This window comes from Erythrolamprus reginae, chromosome 5 (genome assembly GCF_031021105.1).
Source record: "Erythrolamprus reginae isolate rEryReg1 chromosome 5, rEryReg1.hap1, whole genome shotgun sequence".
Taxonomy (NCBI): Eukaryota; Metazoa; Chordata; class Lepidosauria; order Squamata; family Dipsadidae; genus Erythrolamprus; species Erythrolamprus reginae.
This window is the reverse complement of record NC_091954.1, coordinates 45,403,284-45,420,280: the sequence shown is the minus strand read 5'-3', so window position 1 is coordinate 45,420,280 and position 16,997 is coordinate 45,403,284. Positions and strand designations below refer to the sequence as shown.

Genomic DNA, 16,997 nt, shown 5'->3' with positions numbered 1-16,997 from the left:
TGGAGCACTTCATGCTTCCTTCCACAGATGAGCTTTATGGGGATTCTGACTTCATTTTCCAGCAAGACATGGCACCTTCCCACACTGCCAAAAGTACCAAAACCTGGTTCAATGACCATGGGATTACTGTGCTTGATTGGCCAGCAAATTCACCTGACCTGAATCCCATAGAGAATCTATGGGGCATAGCCAAGAGAAAGATGAGAGGCATATAACCAAATAATGCAGAAGGGCACTATTGAAGCATCCTGGTCTTCCATAACACCTCAACAGTGCCACTAGCTGATAGCTTCCATGCCACGCCATAGTGACGCAGTCATTTCTGCAGAAGGGACTCAAACAAAGTACTAAATACATAGGCATGCTTATTCTTTTCAGAGGTCCAATATTGTTCTATGTACAATCCTTGTTTTATTGATTGCAATGAATATTCTAATTTTATGAGATGGTGGATTTGGGGTTTTCATAAGCTGTACACCATACCGCCAGGCATGGGGGAGTTGAGACACCTTTCCCCCAGGCTCTTTTATATTTTGTTTTATGTTTGGTATGAAAGTGTTGTTTGGTTTTTTAAATAATGATAGGGTTTTATATGTTTTTTTAATATTGGATTTGTTCTACTATAATATTATTTTTATTATTGTTGTGAGCCGCCCCGAGTCTTCGGAGAGGGGTGGCATACAAATCTAATATATTATTATTATTATTATTATTATTATTATTATTATTATTATTATCACAATTATGATAAATCATGGCTTTAACTATCTTACCTTGCATTTAATGAGTGTCTCTCATATATTATGTTTCACCTTTTAAGTTGCATTACTGAAATAAATTACCTTTTGCATGATATTCTAATTTTTCGAGTTTCACCTGTATATTGTGATACTATACTTTTTATTTTGAATTTCTGCTATTAATGCACTGCATTTAATTATTTTACTGGATATTATAAATGATTTGCTATAGGCTTGAACTTCTATTTTTATTCTTGATTCACTGACTTTGGGTCATCAATCAAATGTTCTTATCAATCACTTATATTTTTCATGATGATTGATTACATATGCTCAAGTAATGATCAGCTCTCAGCAACTACATAGATTTTCTCCATTAAGACCTTTATTATGGTCTGTCTCTAGCTTGATCTCTCAGATTATGTAAGCATGCACTCATCACCACTGCAACTGAGTCCATCCTTCTTGCTGATGATAATCTTCTCTTCTCTTCTCTTCTACTTTCTACAGTATTGAGTGCCTTTTCCAGAGAGCTAGGTCTTGCATAATAGGTCCAAAGTAGGTCATTGTGCCTCATGGAAGAACTCTCCATTGATTTGTTTAATGATCCCTTTGGATTTTCCGCTGCCCATTGTATTCCTAGTAGTTATCCTCAACACAATATTTCAAAAGCATCAATATTCTTTCTAACTTACTTCTTCCGAATCCAAATTTGAGTTCCATAGAGTGTCTCAGAGAATACCATTGCTTACACTTTCTGAACTTAGTCTTAAATTAGTTTCTCTTCAAATGCAATGTTAATACTTGGAAATAAGGAGCTTGTCAAGGTAGGATGTGTGTTAAATTAAATCTGAATCACTCATTAACAATTGGCATATAAATCAAATAAATAAATCAATAAAATGTAGTAAAGTAATAACTTCATCTTGATTAATTAGCTAAGTAAGGATGTAATTCCTCTATCCTATTTATCTGTAGTGGGAATTACACTGTATTTGTGCTTTTGAATACTTGGCCATCTGCATAGAATTCAGTATGTATCACTTCAGCCAAGATGCCAGCAAAATGACAACATCTACTTTGGTCACAAACTATGCCAGATGTGTTTATACTTGTAGTTTCGATTGTTGCTACTCATTTTTCTTTTTTTCATCAGTCTAATTTAAGCAGCAATCCCAAACCATGTGTACTTGGAAGTAGGATGCACTGATTCAACATTAGTAAAATTTACTTACTAACAAACTGAAAATCATACTTAGCTTCAAATAGTGCTGATATGTTCCTGGTGTATATGATTTGCAGAATAAAGATATTTTTATTTAGACATTTTAAACAGCTTTTGTGACTGAAGAAATAATTTATTGAAGAAGGCAGAAAATAAATATAGCAAAGAATAATAATACATTTTGTAATTTTTTAAAAAGAATGTTCCTTTCCTGTTTAGTTTCTTTACATCATAACTTGTGTGACTTATAATTCAGTCTTTTTACATCATAACTTATGTAACTTATAATTCATTTAAAACATTGATGTAAATGAAGACATAGTTCATAGTATAAGATTATAAATATGCTCATTGAAAATAATAATTGGTGATCAATATCTCAGGCACTTTTACATATACTTCAAGTAAGTTTTTTCTTCTAATGTTAGGACTATTGACAGGTATCAAGAAATTGAATGTGATGGATATGATGACAAATCAACTACAGTGATACCTTGTCTTACAAACTTAATTGGTTCCGGGACGAGGTTCTTAAGGTGAAAAGTTTGTAAGATGAAACAATGTTTCCCATAGGAATCAATGGAAAAGCTATTAATGCGTGCAAGCCCAAAATTCACCCCTTTTACCAGCCGAAGTGCCCGTTTTTGTGCTGCTGGGATTCCCCTGAGGCTCCCCTCCATGGGAAACCCCACCTCCGGACTTCTGTGTTTTTGTGATGCTGCGATTTCACTGAGGCTCCCCTCACTGGGAAACCCCACCTCTGGACTTCCGTTGTGAGCGAAGCGTCCATTTTTGCACTACTGGGATTTCCCTGCTGGGATTCCCCTGCAGCATCGCAAAAACACTGAAGTTCTCGAAACCCCACCTCCGGACCTCTGTGTTTTTGCGATGCTGCGATTTCACTGAGGCTCCCCTTGCTGGGAAACCCCACCTCTGGACTTCCGTTGCCAGCAAAGCGCCCGTTTTTGTGCTACTGGGATTCCCCTGCTGGGATTCCCCTGCAGCATCACAAAAACATGGAAGTCTGAAGGTGGGGTTTCCCATGGAGGGGAGCCTCAGGGGAATCCCAGCAGTGCAAAAATGGGCGCTTCGCTGGCAACGGAAGTCCGGAGGCGGTGGTGTGTTTGTAAGGTGAAAATAGTTTGTAAGAAGAGGCAAAAAAATCTTAAACCCCGGGTTTGTATCTCGAAAAGTTTGTATGACGAGGCGTTTTTAAGATGAGGTATCACTGTATTTGTAATATAGTAAATAACATGAATAACTGACATTGAAATAGAAAAGGAAGTTTAAATAAGTGAAATAATATAGAAAAATATGAAAACATCAGAAGATAAATTAATTTCAACTTACAACTTGAAGATAGCAAGTTAAGAATATTATAGACAGCTTTAATTCAAATGAGATATTACAGTTTTTGTTGTTGAAAACATCTGATTATTTTTGTACAGCAAGTAGAGACTTAATTCAGAAATTCTTAAAATTTTATAATATCAAAAAAGATAAAGTGGATTTGAATCCTTCCCGTATGAATAAAATATAATGTCATTGAAATTAGATTTGGGTAGGAAATAAATATGCCACTTAAATTTTAATTTAAATGTTAAATAAGGCAATGATACACTTTATAACATTATAAAAAATTCTTCACCAGAAATAAGCAGACAGATAAAATAAAACCATATTGTTAATTGGAAAGTATAACCTTATTTACTTTTGCATAATACCGTGTTTCTCCGAAAGTAAGACAGTGTCTTACTTTCTTTTTATCCCCAAAAGCCCCACTACGTCTTACTTTCGGGGTATGTCTTATATTGGGAAAAAATTGAAGGGGTCGCGTTCCCGAAAGCAGCATTTCCCCAGAGTCCAGAAGGGCAGCCGCGGGACAGGAGCCTCGTGAGCCCTTTTCCAAGTTCAACCTCAAGGATCCAGGGCAGCCTCCTTAAGGGCGACAGCCGCCCTCGTTCTCCTCCTCTTCCTCCTCCTCCATCACCGCCGCCACGCCGCGCTGCTCACCCAGAGCGAGGGGAGGAGGATCTGAAGAGAGCGCCAATGGGAAGGAAGCGCCCCGACCTCGTCTCGGGCGACAAGGGGTGGAAAGGGGGGGTCCTTTCAAGGGCTCCGAGAGCCTGTCCCCTGCTTCTTCCCCAGGAGGGACTGTTATTTCCCTCAAAAGCCCCGTGGAAGCGAACGCAACAAGCAGTTTCGAGGCTCTCTCACTTATCTCGCACCCCCCCAACACCATCACCACAGTCCCTTCTCTTCCCCTCTTCGAGACGCGGGCAGCCTCCCGCCGGCCACCCCCTCCCCCAGCTCGCCACTCCAGTCAGCTTCCCAGGTGCTGGCTTGAGTCGGGGAAGCGGACGGTCGCGGGGAGGCAGGCAAAGCGCCGGGAAAAGCAGGAGCAGGAGGCGACGATACCTCGATGCCGCCTCTTTCCTCCCTGCGGCTAACTCGGCTCCGCCGGCAAGTTTCACTGGCTCTCGAGGAGGCGAAAGCGAAGGCAGGAGCAGGTCGCGGAAGAAGGCAGCGAAAGCGCGCCCTTCTTACCGCTTAAAAAAGGAAGGCAGCTAGATGAGAGGGAGGCGGCAATACCCCTGTGTTTCCCCGAAAGTAAGACATATGTCTTACTTTTGGGGTACGGATTATATTAGCCGACCCCCCTGAAACCCCCGATACGTCTTACAATCGGGGGTGTCTTACTATCGGGGAAACAGGGTACCTGAAATCTGAATTTCATAGGCAAACATTTTCATTCAAAAAGTTAAAGGATCTTTCCTATCTTAAATCAATTTATCTTAAACAACACTTAAGCTTACAAAACACTAGCAAGCTAAATGTTACCTTTTCTATTCCCTGCCTGTATAGCTGAATTGACATAAAAATCAAAGTCTGTCTATTGCTTCTTTCCTTTCTAGACTGATGCTTATAAATCCTCTTGCTTTTCCAATTATCTACAGGCTGCATCCTCATGGCCTCCCCCCCTCTGCTGTAGAGGGAGTGCCAGATAGGATAGTCATAGTTTTGCATAGAAATTGTATGGCCTCCAGCCATGATTAATCTCCCTTTCGCAAAGAAATACAATGTGCTTAAAACAACAATAAAACTTCACACTGTTCAAGCTTCATATAGTGTTCTGGACCCAATACCACTGTACCTCTACCTAAGAGCATCTCTACTTACAAACTTTTCTAGATAAGAACCAGGTGTTCAAGATTTTTTACCTCTTCTCAAAAAACATTTTCCACTTACAAACCCAAGCCTCCAAAACTGTAACCAGAAAAGGCAGGGAGTGTTCTGCCGGGCTCTATGGTATGAGCCTCCCAAAAATTCAAGGGTAAAAAATTCAGACACACACACACTTAAAAATTCAAAAACAATGTTTTTTATCACAAAATTCAAAAGAAACAAAGCACCCTTTTTGTATTGCAAAGAACACTCTTCCCAAAACAAACTTGTAGGCTGTAAAAAACCCTTAAACAGTCCTTAAGTACTTAGCTAGCAGCTGTGAAGAAACGTCACAGCCCTCATTCTTCCATGAGTTGAAACACACATACTTTGCTCTGCCTTGGTTTCAAAGTCTTGAAAAATCAACAGAGTCCTGAAACAGCAAGTCACTGTCCAAACCAGTACGATCAGATAATCTCCACACTGCGAGGCCAGCACGCTTCCAATTTAACAGCAGCCCTAATTACTTGAACCCCACCCAACCACAGGTGGTCTCAATTATCTCCTATAATACTTTTGAAGCTGTTCACTCCTATGCATAGCTCTACGCATGCGTGGGTCTATCATTGTTTCCTCATCCAAATCTAAGGAAGATAAGGATGATTGACTTCTTCATGGGCTGTCTTCCAAGCCCCCCTCCTCCATCTCACCGTCACTTCCTTCTGCAGAGGATAATTCACCATCTGATTCTGTCGGCAGTAAAACAGGCCTATGACATGTTGATGTTTCCCCCGCATCCACCTCCTCAGTCTTTGGGGTAGGAGCTGGGCCAGAACTTACCACAACAGGGAGAAGCCTCTGTGGGGCCTCTTTAGGAATCTCCTGGGAGGAGATTCCTAAAGAGGAATGGCCACTAAATTTTTAGAACTGTTGATTTCTAGTTCAAATCATGGACATGTAGATTTCATCTTTAAAAACTCCAATTGTGCCCAGTATCTATCCAGATACCGTAAGGGAAATGTAGAATTTAATAGAATTTAATATTTTAGAACCATAGCAATACATCCTAGAAACCTCATAGAAATCTCATTGTTGTGAGCCGCCCAAGTCTTCGGAGAGAGGCAGCATACAAATCTAATAAATTGAATTGAATTGAATTGATTTGAATTGCCTTTGTATAACTCGTGGTCTTTTAATTTTTTCTTTCAGCTTGCCATTGCTCTCTTCACACAATCACTCTTGTATACAGTGGTACCTCAAGATACGAACCCCTCGTCTTACGAACAACTCGTGATACGAACCCGGGGTTCAGAAAAATTTTGCCTCTTCTTACGAACTTTTTTCGAGTTACGAACCGGCGTTCGGAGACTGCTGGGAAGCCGCGCGGCTGTTTTAAAAGGTGACAGCCGGGCGGCGGGGCTTCCCAGAAGCCTCCCGAACACCGGTTCGTAACTCGAACAAAGTTCGTAAGAAGAGGTAAAATTTTTCTGAACCCCGGGTTCGGTTCGGGAGGTTGCTGGGAAGCCCCCCAGCCCGGCTGTCACCTTTTAAAACAGCCGCGCTGCTTCCCAGCTGTCTCCCGAAGCCGAACGTGGAAGTTCGGCTTTGGCGTTCTGCTTCAGGAGACAGCTGGGAAGCGGCGCGGCTGTTTTAAAAGGTCGCAGCTGGCCTATGGGGCTTCCCAGCACCCCCCCGAACCCGGGTTCAGGGTTCGGGGGGGTGCTGGAAAGCCGCACAGGCCGGCTGCGACCTTTTAAAACAGCCGCGCCGCTTCCCAGCTGTCTCCTGAAGCAGAACGCGGAAGTTCGGCTTTGGCGTTCGGCTTCAGGAGACAGCTGGGAAGCGGCGCGGCTGTTTTAAAAGGTCGCAGCCGGCCTGGGGGGCTTCCCAGCACCCCGCTGAACCCAGGTTTGGGGGTGCTGGGAAGCCCCCCAGGCTGGCTGTCACCTTTTAAAACAGCCACGCGGCTTCCCAGCAGTCGCCGAAAGCCTTTTTTTGCGGGGGGTTTTTGGTTGCACGGATTAATTGACTTTACATTGTTTCCTATGGGAAACAATGTTTCATCTTACGAACCTTTCGTCATACGAACCTCCTCCTTGCACCAATTAAGTTCGTATCATGAGGTATTACTGTACTTGCAAAAATTGCAGGAGTGTGGGAAAAAGGAGAAAATATTAAAAAATTACCATATTTCTTATAATATTTAAAATAATCTATGGTATTTTATATACAATGATTTTGGAATAAAGATACAATAGGGTTTTTTGGTTAAAGATATGAAACATTTTGAGTTCATTTCCCGAAAATGCTTTTTTTAGCTGTTTATTTTTATCTGTGCAGAGGGAAACATTTTTATTTTTCTTATTCAGATTACTTTTTTATAGCTAAAGAACAAAGGAGCTGGTGTAATGTTGCAAAATTATTACAAAATGAATTGTTACCATTTTTTAAATCTGTTTAAAGTTCCCTTTAAATGTGTTGCATTTGGCTTGGACTTGATATGCTTCACCATGAACAGTTTCCAATTATACAATTAATTAAAATTAATTTATTTCAGAATTGAAATGCATATGTGGAAAGATCCATGAAACATATACTTTTACAAATGCATTTGCATTATAGCTTAGATGTATCACCAAAATAAATAATTTGATTTGTTTTTAAAAAGTCTGAGTTAAACTGGTATATTTGGCAATTAGATATTATTAATGATTTCCCAGGTTTTTGTTTCTGAAATCAGCTTTGTAGGTATTTTGTTAATGTGTTTATTTGGCAGGGAAAGTGAGGTTAGTGATGCTTAGGTAATTCAACCTGTACTTTATATTTGGAACAGATAATTGTGGGTATTCAATTTCCCCTTCCCATTATTTGCATAATAACTGGTAAGTTCTTTGCTTGTCTAGAAAAACTTGAAAATCTTATAAATTGTGTTTTAAGAATAAAATATGACAACATGAAATTTTTGCTATGGATTCTTGTTATTGCTTCCTGGTAGCTTTGCCAAGCAACTAATCTATGATGATTCATTTTTATTTATAAAATATGACTTACACCTTTGTTATTTTATGCCTTGCCTTATGTCACTGAGTAACTATTTTGTGACTAGTCATTCATTTTCTTCATGATTATGGTCTTGTTGAAGTTTTAGAGACCTTTTACAAAATGTCATGTTTGGTTCATAATTTATGCTATATTAAATTTTATATCTGTTGAAATTAACACATGATATAAATTAATATTTCTTAGTGAGAGAAGACCAGAGATAGAGAGAGACCCATTACATAAATATAGACCAAGTGACTCTTATGTTGAATAAAAGAGTGGCTAAAATTAGAAAGCCAGGAGAAACATCCCCCAAAATTTAAAAGCTGGAGCAAAAAATGTCAATGATATTGCATAATGAAGGCTTTGACTTATGTGTAACACAATGGATATATCTTCTATAGCTTTATTCTTGTCGCAGTGAAGGACTGCAAACATTTTTACTACCACACTGAGGGTATGGCTTATTGTGTGGGTGTGGCTTGATGGTCATGTGACCAGATAGGAGTGGCTTGCCAATCATGTGATCAGGTGGGAGTGGCTTGACAACCATGTGACGGGTAGCTTAAAGATCATGTGACTGGGTGGGAGTGGCTTACCAACCAAAATAAGTTTTCAAATAGGTGCTTGGACTCTTTTTCAGTTGATTAAGTTACATTATTTGAATAGCCACAAAAAGGACAAATGATAGACAGCATTATTTGTTGAGGAGTGTTCTGGTCAAGCTAAGCTGCTTCAAAACCCCCACTCTTTTCAAGGCTTGGATTTTCGAAATAAGAGGTCTTTAATTTCTTTTCCACACTGTGAAATTGTCAAGATTACAATACGTTATGCTAAGCACATTCCAATCTCACAGGCTGGGTTTTACAATGCTATAAATTTTCTCCAATAAGCAGATGGAAGCCTGCTGGTTTCTCCTTATCTCTGGGTCATGTTAAAGCTAATTTCACACAGTTTTATCATGAAATATCAAAAGCTTACTTCTCGGGAACAATGACAGACGTCGATTTTCAATATGCAGTTTGCAGGAAAGCATCCTTCTCTTCTGGCATATTCAGGATGTTACGTCTCAGTTGATTTGCACATTCTAAATTAGCAGACTCAAAACTTTTTCCCCATTGTCTCCCCCTGTCTTTTCTCTAATCTCCTAAATCTTGCGTCCAACCATGAACTGTCATCGACCCCACCCGTTCTCTGAAAACAACTGTTTCCCATGCTAACATCTAACTGATTCTCAGGTCCACTCTCATCTCCACTGCTATCTCTCAATTCTCTTTAATCAGGGTACATTACAGCTTCTATCTATTTATCCTCCTCTGAATCTGACACTTCCTGAGGCTGACAGGGAACACTCACAACAAGGAGCACAATAACATTTTAAGGTTTTGTACTGAACCCACAAGGCTCAATATGATAACAGATTAGGCAAGAAGCTCAATTTTCTTTAACTGCTATAAAAGTTCAGTTTTTAGATAATGATTAAAATGATTAAAGCATTTATGGGTAAAACATACTATTTAATTATTTCTTGTTTTAAAAGTAATTAAGGGTCATACTAAGGTACTAGAGAAGGAAGGACAATAAAAAAACTATTAAGTATTCAATAAATAGTGCATAAATTTACTACCCCCACTGCTGGGGGCAGCAGCCATTACTGTTTTCTCAGCAATTTTAGAAAAATATAGCCCTATGTTTTCTATGAATCTTTACCTGAACAAGCTAGTGAATAAAAATTATATATATATATGAGTATAATTATAATTATATATTTATTATTTATTAAATTTCAATACAGTACACCCATCTTTCTCCCTCCCAAGGCAACTCTGGGAAGCTGACAAGTTATAAAACAAATAAAAGTGATAAAAGCATTAGCAGATTAAAATTACACAAATTAAAATAATAAAAACTACTAAAATTATAAATTTAGTATAATTATTATAATTAATGTTACAAGAATATGGAATCAGTTTTCAGGGCTGACATCCTGTAATGTCAGTCAGAAGTGATTTATATATTCACTACTGCCATCAGTACACTGGATTAGGCTAGAAACTAATAATAAACACGGCTAAGGTGATAGCTGTTTTTTTGTCTGTTTCTGGTAGTTATAAGCACAATCTTATGACCTCTTGCTGGCTGTGTTCAGAAACTCTAGAAATACAGTTTTCCACTGTTCCTTCCTGATCCTGAAATAATTCCTTTGAGATTTAGGCAGCAAAGCCATACTATTATATTGGAGGGGGAGGGGAAGAATTTAAAGTGGAAGAGATTTTAAAGTTTTAACTCAGGAAAGCCGGGAATAGTGTTGCCAATTATCTGAAAATGCAAAGGAGGACATGGATAATTGAAGAAGAGGGGAGAGAGGACTTGGCACCCTCAACAAAAATTTTAATGAAAAATTGTTCCCCCATGTACTTAAATCCACATTTAGATAAAATTATTTTTTTCCAGCATAAGAAAGACTGGGGTGTTTTTTAGTAGTTCTTGAGGTGGTTAAGAGGCGAAAGTCTTAAATATATAACTGATTGAGGTCTTGTCATTTTTATGCAGAGCTAAGTTATGGGAGGGTACTAATTAACTAATTATGTTCATAGCTGAGCTTGTTAACTTGCACTTAGAATTTATTAGGCGAATGCAAAGCACCAGAAGAAAAACCTGGTCAAGAAGCTTATAGATACTCAAAAAGTCAGATAATACTTGATTTTAAGGCTATCGTTACTACATGGGGAAATATGTTCCCCTTTTTCCAGACTTCTGTAACCCTAATCAGGAGAGCCAGCATGGTATAATCTATAGTGGATAGAGTGCTGTGGGGAGAATGAGAAGAACCAAATTGTAGTCTTCTCACAAAGCAAGCTGAGTGACTATGGGTCAGTCATTTCCTCTTCATCATGCTGATTACCAGGTTTTGCAACAAAACTCACTGCATCGTATTCTGATTGCTTTGCTATATGTAGATCTGGGTGGGTATAGAGCAAAAACAAGAGGACCTTGCAAACATACAGGAAAAATGCTGAGCAAAAACAAAAATGTGTCAGATTGGATTATTTTATTCCTTAAAAGGTTATTCAAGGGTTCACTGCTAGTAGGAGGCAACCAATGTCACATACATGCCACATTTCCTTCAAGAGTTCTATTTGCAGTAACCTCACGAGCCCAAGCTATTGAATGAGGTCAGACTTCGATGCCTGCAAGTACTTTGGACTCTGTAAAGAATGAGGATGCTTGAGGGATTTTTTTTTTTAAATGAGGGAATGATTGAGGTTGTCCCACTTAAAGATTAGAAGGATAAAGGGGATTGGTCTTATTTGTAAATAGCTGGCTCTAAGTATAATTATGAAATTTCAGAATTTATTTGCAGTGGACTGAAATTCAAGTGTTTATATAAGATCTAGGGAACACTGTATTCATAGATCACTGTAACTACATTTTACCAGGTTAAATATCTTACCTATAGCTACACTATCTGTCATCATGACTCAGTGCATGTTACTGTTCCAGGAAACATCTGCTTGGAATCAGGAAGTTTAGTAATTACTTCCTTTCTTTCTTTCTGACCTCTGTACAGTATGTGTATATTTGAGAAAGGGACACAGGGAAGAAAAGATATGGAACGTTGTATAGAATATGTAATTCTTCAAGATAATGTATTAAACAGTTCAGCTTATTTTTGATAGAAAAAATATCTTGTAAATGCAAAATTTAATTTTAAATATCAATTTATATAAATCAAATACTGTAATGTGATATAGCAGAACATAATTTGTACTATGTTATTCCAAGAGAATATTAACAAAAATCTTTCTGTAAATGTACTTATTTATCTATTTATTTAATTGGATTTATATGCTGCCCCTCACCGAGGCGAAGACTCGGGACGGCTTACAACATATGAAAAAGCAATGCAATATCATAATCCAATTAATTTAAAACAGTTAATCTAAAAAACCCTTAGTATTAAAATCAGTCATTGCTATTCACACAGCAAACATTGCATTCGTTCGACCAGGGGGCTAGGGTCTAATGGCCCCAAGCCTGGCAGCATGAGTCTTGAGACTCTTGCAGACGGCAAGGAGGGGGGGCAGTGTGGATCTCTGGGGGAGCTGATTCCAGAGGGTCAGGTCCCCCACAGAAAAGGCTCTTTCCCTAGGCCCCGCCAAATGACATTGTCTAGTTGATGGGACCTGGAGAAGGCCAACTCTGTGGGACCTAACCGGTGGCTGCTTCAGTGTTGCATAATAAACTTGTATGTTTTATATTCTTGACATGAAAAAGATAAATTAAAACCCCAAAGACATCCCCTCAATGAACTGTAGTTCCCCATTTCCATCAGCACTCATGCAGCCCCAGACCATGTCATTCCCACCACCATGCTGGATTGTAGGCAAGACATACTTGTCTTTGTACTCTTCACCTGGTTGCTGCCACATATGCTTGACCATCTGAACCAAATACATTTATCTTGGCCTCATCAAACCACAGGATATGATTCCAGAAATACATGTCCTTACTCTGCTTGTCTGAAGCAAACCATTTATGGGCTTTCTTGTGCATTGTCTTTAGAAGAGGCTTACTTCTGGGATGACAGCCCTGTAGACCAATTTGATGTAGCATGCAGTGTATGGTCTGAGCACTGACAGGCTGACACCCCACCCCTTCAACCACTGCAGCAATGCTCATACATTTATTTCCCGAAGCCAACCTCTGGATAGGATGCTAAGCATGGGCACTGTATTTCTTTGGTCAACTATGGTGAGGCCTGTTCTATGTGGAGCCAGGAGAGGGTAAAAATATCCACCCCCATACCTCAGAAATGCTCTCCTAGAGCCTCTGTGTGAGTCAAAAATCACATTCACGTTGGAGTTGAGCTATGGCAATGGCTCGCGTGCCAGCAGATATGGCTCCGCATGCCATCTGTGGCACCCATGCCATAGGTTCGCCATCACTGGTATATAGAGAAGAGAAGAGCCTTGGGGAGGGGGCTATGCTAATTGTCCAGGTATATGAATTGTCCAGGTATCTGAAAAAAAGATAAGGCTGCTTGTTCTCTGTTTGACTTGAAATACTGAATAAAGATGTAAAACATGATGAAATGTTTTTATACTTTTGTGAAGTGTTTCAGCTCTTCAGCTATTACTTGAGAGAGAGAAAAACCAAACTTAAAATATTAGTAGAAATAATAATGGAATTGAAAATGGCTATTGTATTTTATTTTAACTTGAGATATTAAGCAATATTTTTATAGAAATGCTCTTTATATATTGCATAACAATCAATTGTAATTACACAGTTGTGTACCTAAATGATTTGGGCCAGCAGAAATTGCCTTCATAATTGTATATATGGGATATTTGCCTCTCTCAAATTGAAGGTTAGTCACTCAGAGGTTTAGCAAAGGGATGAAAGCCTGTTGAGACTTCAGAGAATACTATAGGTAATGAGGGCAGCTGTGTTATAGGAAGGGAAGAGCTAATCAATTTCATTCAATTCACCAGTTATTTTCATCTTGTTAAACTTTATAATATGGAATGATTGCTAAATGAGCTTTAGTTCTGTGTCTTTTGGTATGCTACAAATGCAGCTGAAGTTACTGAATCAGGTGTGCCAAAGAGGTCCAAAATAGATATATTCTGTAACATTCATAATAAAGTAGATATATTGCTACATATTATATTAGTGTTTGGATTCGTATCATCCTAGTTCCACAGACTGTGGTGACTTAACGTCTTGGCCTGTTTTCTCTAGAAAGAGGAAATAGGAAGATTAGATAATTTTAAAAACTTGTGGGTTTTGTGAAGATTTTGTTGGAGTTATAAGGGAAGGAAGGAAGGATAATGTAATTAGAGATTACATTAGATTAAAATATTTTTTTTCTTTGCTAGTCTTTCTCACACAAAACCAGATCTAAATATACGAAGGAAAATGATGTGCATAGAAATGCTTCTGTCAAAAAGTGTTTTAACATTTTTTCCACTAGCATAGGTAGATAAAAATCTAGAATATTATGTCCATGAAAAATAAACGAACAAAAATCCTGAAGGCTGCATTTTGGAGAAGCATACAAACATTCCTAAAACATAAAAAACAGAACCCTGAATTAGGTTATAACCCTGAATTAGGTTATACTGTATACTATAAACTTGTTGTAAATATAACATCTGTATAGTCAATCATTTTGTCTCATGGAGGTTATTTATTGGTAAATTGATAGCAAAGTATGTGAAAATGGAATATTCCCCAGGCATTATATCATGGGTGTGGGCACTCGCGCATACGCAATAGCCCATGTACACGCACTTTTGGCACCCATGGGAAAAAAGGTTCGCCATCACTGCCCTATCATAAAGCTCTTATTTTGAGAAGTATAAAATTGCAAGTATTTCTTAGTGTATTCAATTAGGTGTGGTATCCTTTGGATTCAGGTAGGATAAATGGGTCTTTGCCTAGGTTTGTTGTGTGTTTCATTAGAAGTCAGACTTGTCTTGCTTGGGTAAGCAACAGATTGCAGCAGATGACTTCCATGGCCATGCACAAAAACTCTATCAAGCAGATTTATTGTAAAAAAACCAAACAAACCCTAATGAAATCATTAGAAAAAAAAATCCAACAACCACTGGCCCATTTATAGTGAAATCCATTCCAATCATTTTTCTATGCATCTACCATCTATTAGACCAGCGTTTCCCAACCGGTGTGCCGCGGCACAGTAGTGTGCCGCGAGACATGGCCAGGTGTGCTGCGAGAAGCTCAAGCTGGGCGGGGCGCTGCTGGCGCCCCTGCCTGAGTGTCGTCCTGTGGATGGTCTTGGGCTTCACAGTCGCTTCCTGGTTCCCTCTCCTCCCACCGCCTGTGTCTCCCGCCGTCGCCTCCCACCAAGCCGTCGCCCGTTGCCGTGGGTTCCTCGAGTGGGAGCTGCCGCTTCCTTCCGTCCAGCTCAGCCACGCTGCCGTAGAAAGCACAGAGGTTATTGACACCGCTTCTGCCTCCACTCAGGGAGCCACCGTGGTCACCGCGCCTTTTCCTCTCCCTCAGCTCAACCACGGTGGCTCCCTGAGTGGAGGCAGAGGTGGCGGCAATAACCTCTGCACTTTCTACGGCAGCGTGGCTGGGCTGCCTGGAACGAAGCGGCAGCTCCGAGGAATGAGGCGCTGGCGGTAGACACAGGCAGAGGGAGGAGAGGGAACCAGGAAGCCACCATAAAGCCCAAGACCAGCCACAGGACGACCTTCAGCCAGGGGCACCGGAACCGCGTGCAGCCATGGTGGGAGCAGCATGAGGTAGCAACGAGGCGCGAGGACAAGCAGGCAGCTTGGCGGAGGGGAAGCGCTGAGGGGCTCTCCTCCTTCCCCACCCCCACGCTTCTCTCCCGCCCTGGCTTTCGCTTCGCCCCATGATTTCCCCGCAATTTCATCCAGGCCACCTCTTGCCTCCTTTTGAACTGTGGGGAAATCTGCGGGCAAAGCAAAAGCCAGGGCGGGAGAGAAGCGCGGGGGTGGGGAAGGAGGAGAGCCCCTCAGCGCTTCCCCTCCACCAAGCTGCCTGCTTGTCCTCGCGCCTTGTTGCTACCTCCTGCCTTTTTCCAGGGGCCTTTGGAAGGCACCCAGGGAAGGGGGGGGATTGGGGGTGGCTGCAGCGGCTTCTCGTCCTCCTCATCCGGCTGCTAATGCCCACCCGGCCCCTCTTGCAGTCCCTTCACGGAGCGCTTTTGTCCCAGGCTGTCAGCGAAAGGGCTGCAGGACAGGCGGGGCAGACGTTCTTCTCACAGCTGAGGCAGAATTTGGAATGTCGGGGGTGTGTGCGTGCGGGCTCCGCATCCCCCTGCCACCCGGAACATTTAAAATAAGAAAAACCTTCGCCGGCCTCCGCAGAGAAGAAAGGAAGAGAGAGAAAGAGAGACAGAGCAAGAGAGACATAGCAAGAGAGGCAGAGAGAGAGAGACAGAGAAAGAGAAAGAGAGAGAAAGAGAGCTAGCAAGAGAGAGAGAAAGAGACAGAGAAAGAGAGACAGAGAGAGAGAGAAAGAGAGAAAGAAAGAAAGAGAGAGAGAGAATGAAAGAGAGATAGCAAGAGAGGCAGAGAGAGCAAGGGAGAGAGAAAGACATATAGGGAGGGAAGGAGGGAGAGAGAAAGAGAGCAAAAAAGAGAGGAAGAAAGAAAGAGGGATGGAGAGAGAGAAAGAAGGGAAGGAAGGAAGAGAGAGAAAGAGTGAGGGAGAAATAGAGCGAAATGGAGGAAGATTTTTTTTTGTCAAAACATTTCTTTAGCCACCCCCCCACCCCCCGTTCAGTGTTCCCCAGGATTTTGAAAATATGAATAATGTGCCGCGGCTCAAAAAAGGTTGGGAAACACTGTATTAGACTAATAGCTACTTTCTTGTAGGTGGCAGAGAGCGTTTCTATCTGTATCTTATTTTTGATAAGAAGCCCATCTTTATCAGACTGTTTGCTGGTGTCTGTGTATGAACATCCTCCACACCAGTTCAGACCGGTTCTTAGAACCAATAGCACTGGTAGCAGGACGCTCCGCCCACTCACCTCAGACGCTCCGCACACCTGCCTGGGATGCTACTGCACATGTGTAGAAGCATTGCATGCGAACCGGGGGTAAAAACATTTACAACCCACCACTGCGATGTACCTAACCCAATCTTCATATGTTCATCTGACCATCCCTATGCCATGCTTGATATGAATGTGAGATGTTGTGGTAGCCAAGAGGAGGTTAAAAATGCTGGTAAATAATCTGAGTGCACCAGTCTTGCCCTATTTGTTCTGTAAGATTGCCCACCAAAATGTGTTTCAACTGAAACACAAAACAGTGTAG

General features: G+C 40.7%; 1 protein-coding gene across 3 annotated transcripts in view; it reads left to right on the top strand.

The window, feature by feature from the left end:
* Positions 1–16,997, top strand: part of PTPRE (protein tyrosine phosphatase receptor type E) — a 139,556-nt gene that overhangs the window by 31,235 nt on the left and 91,324 nt on the right. The window lies entirely within an intron of this gene.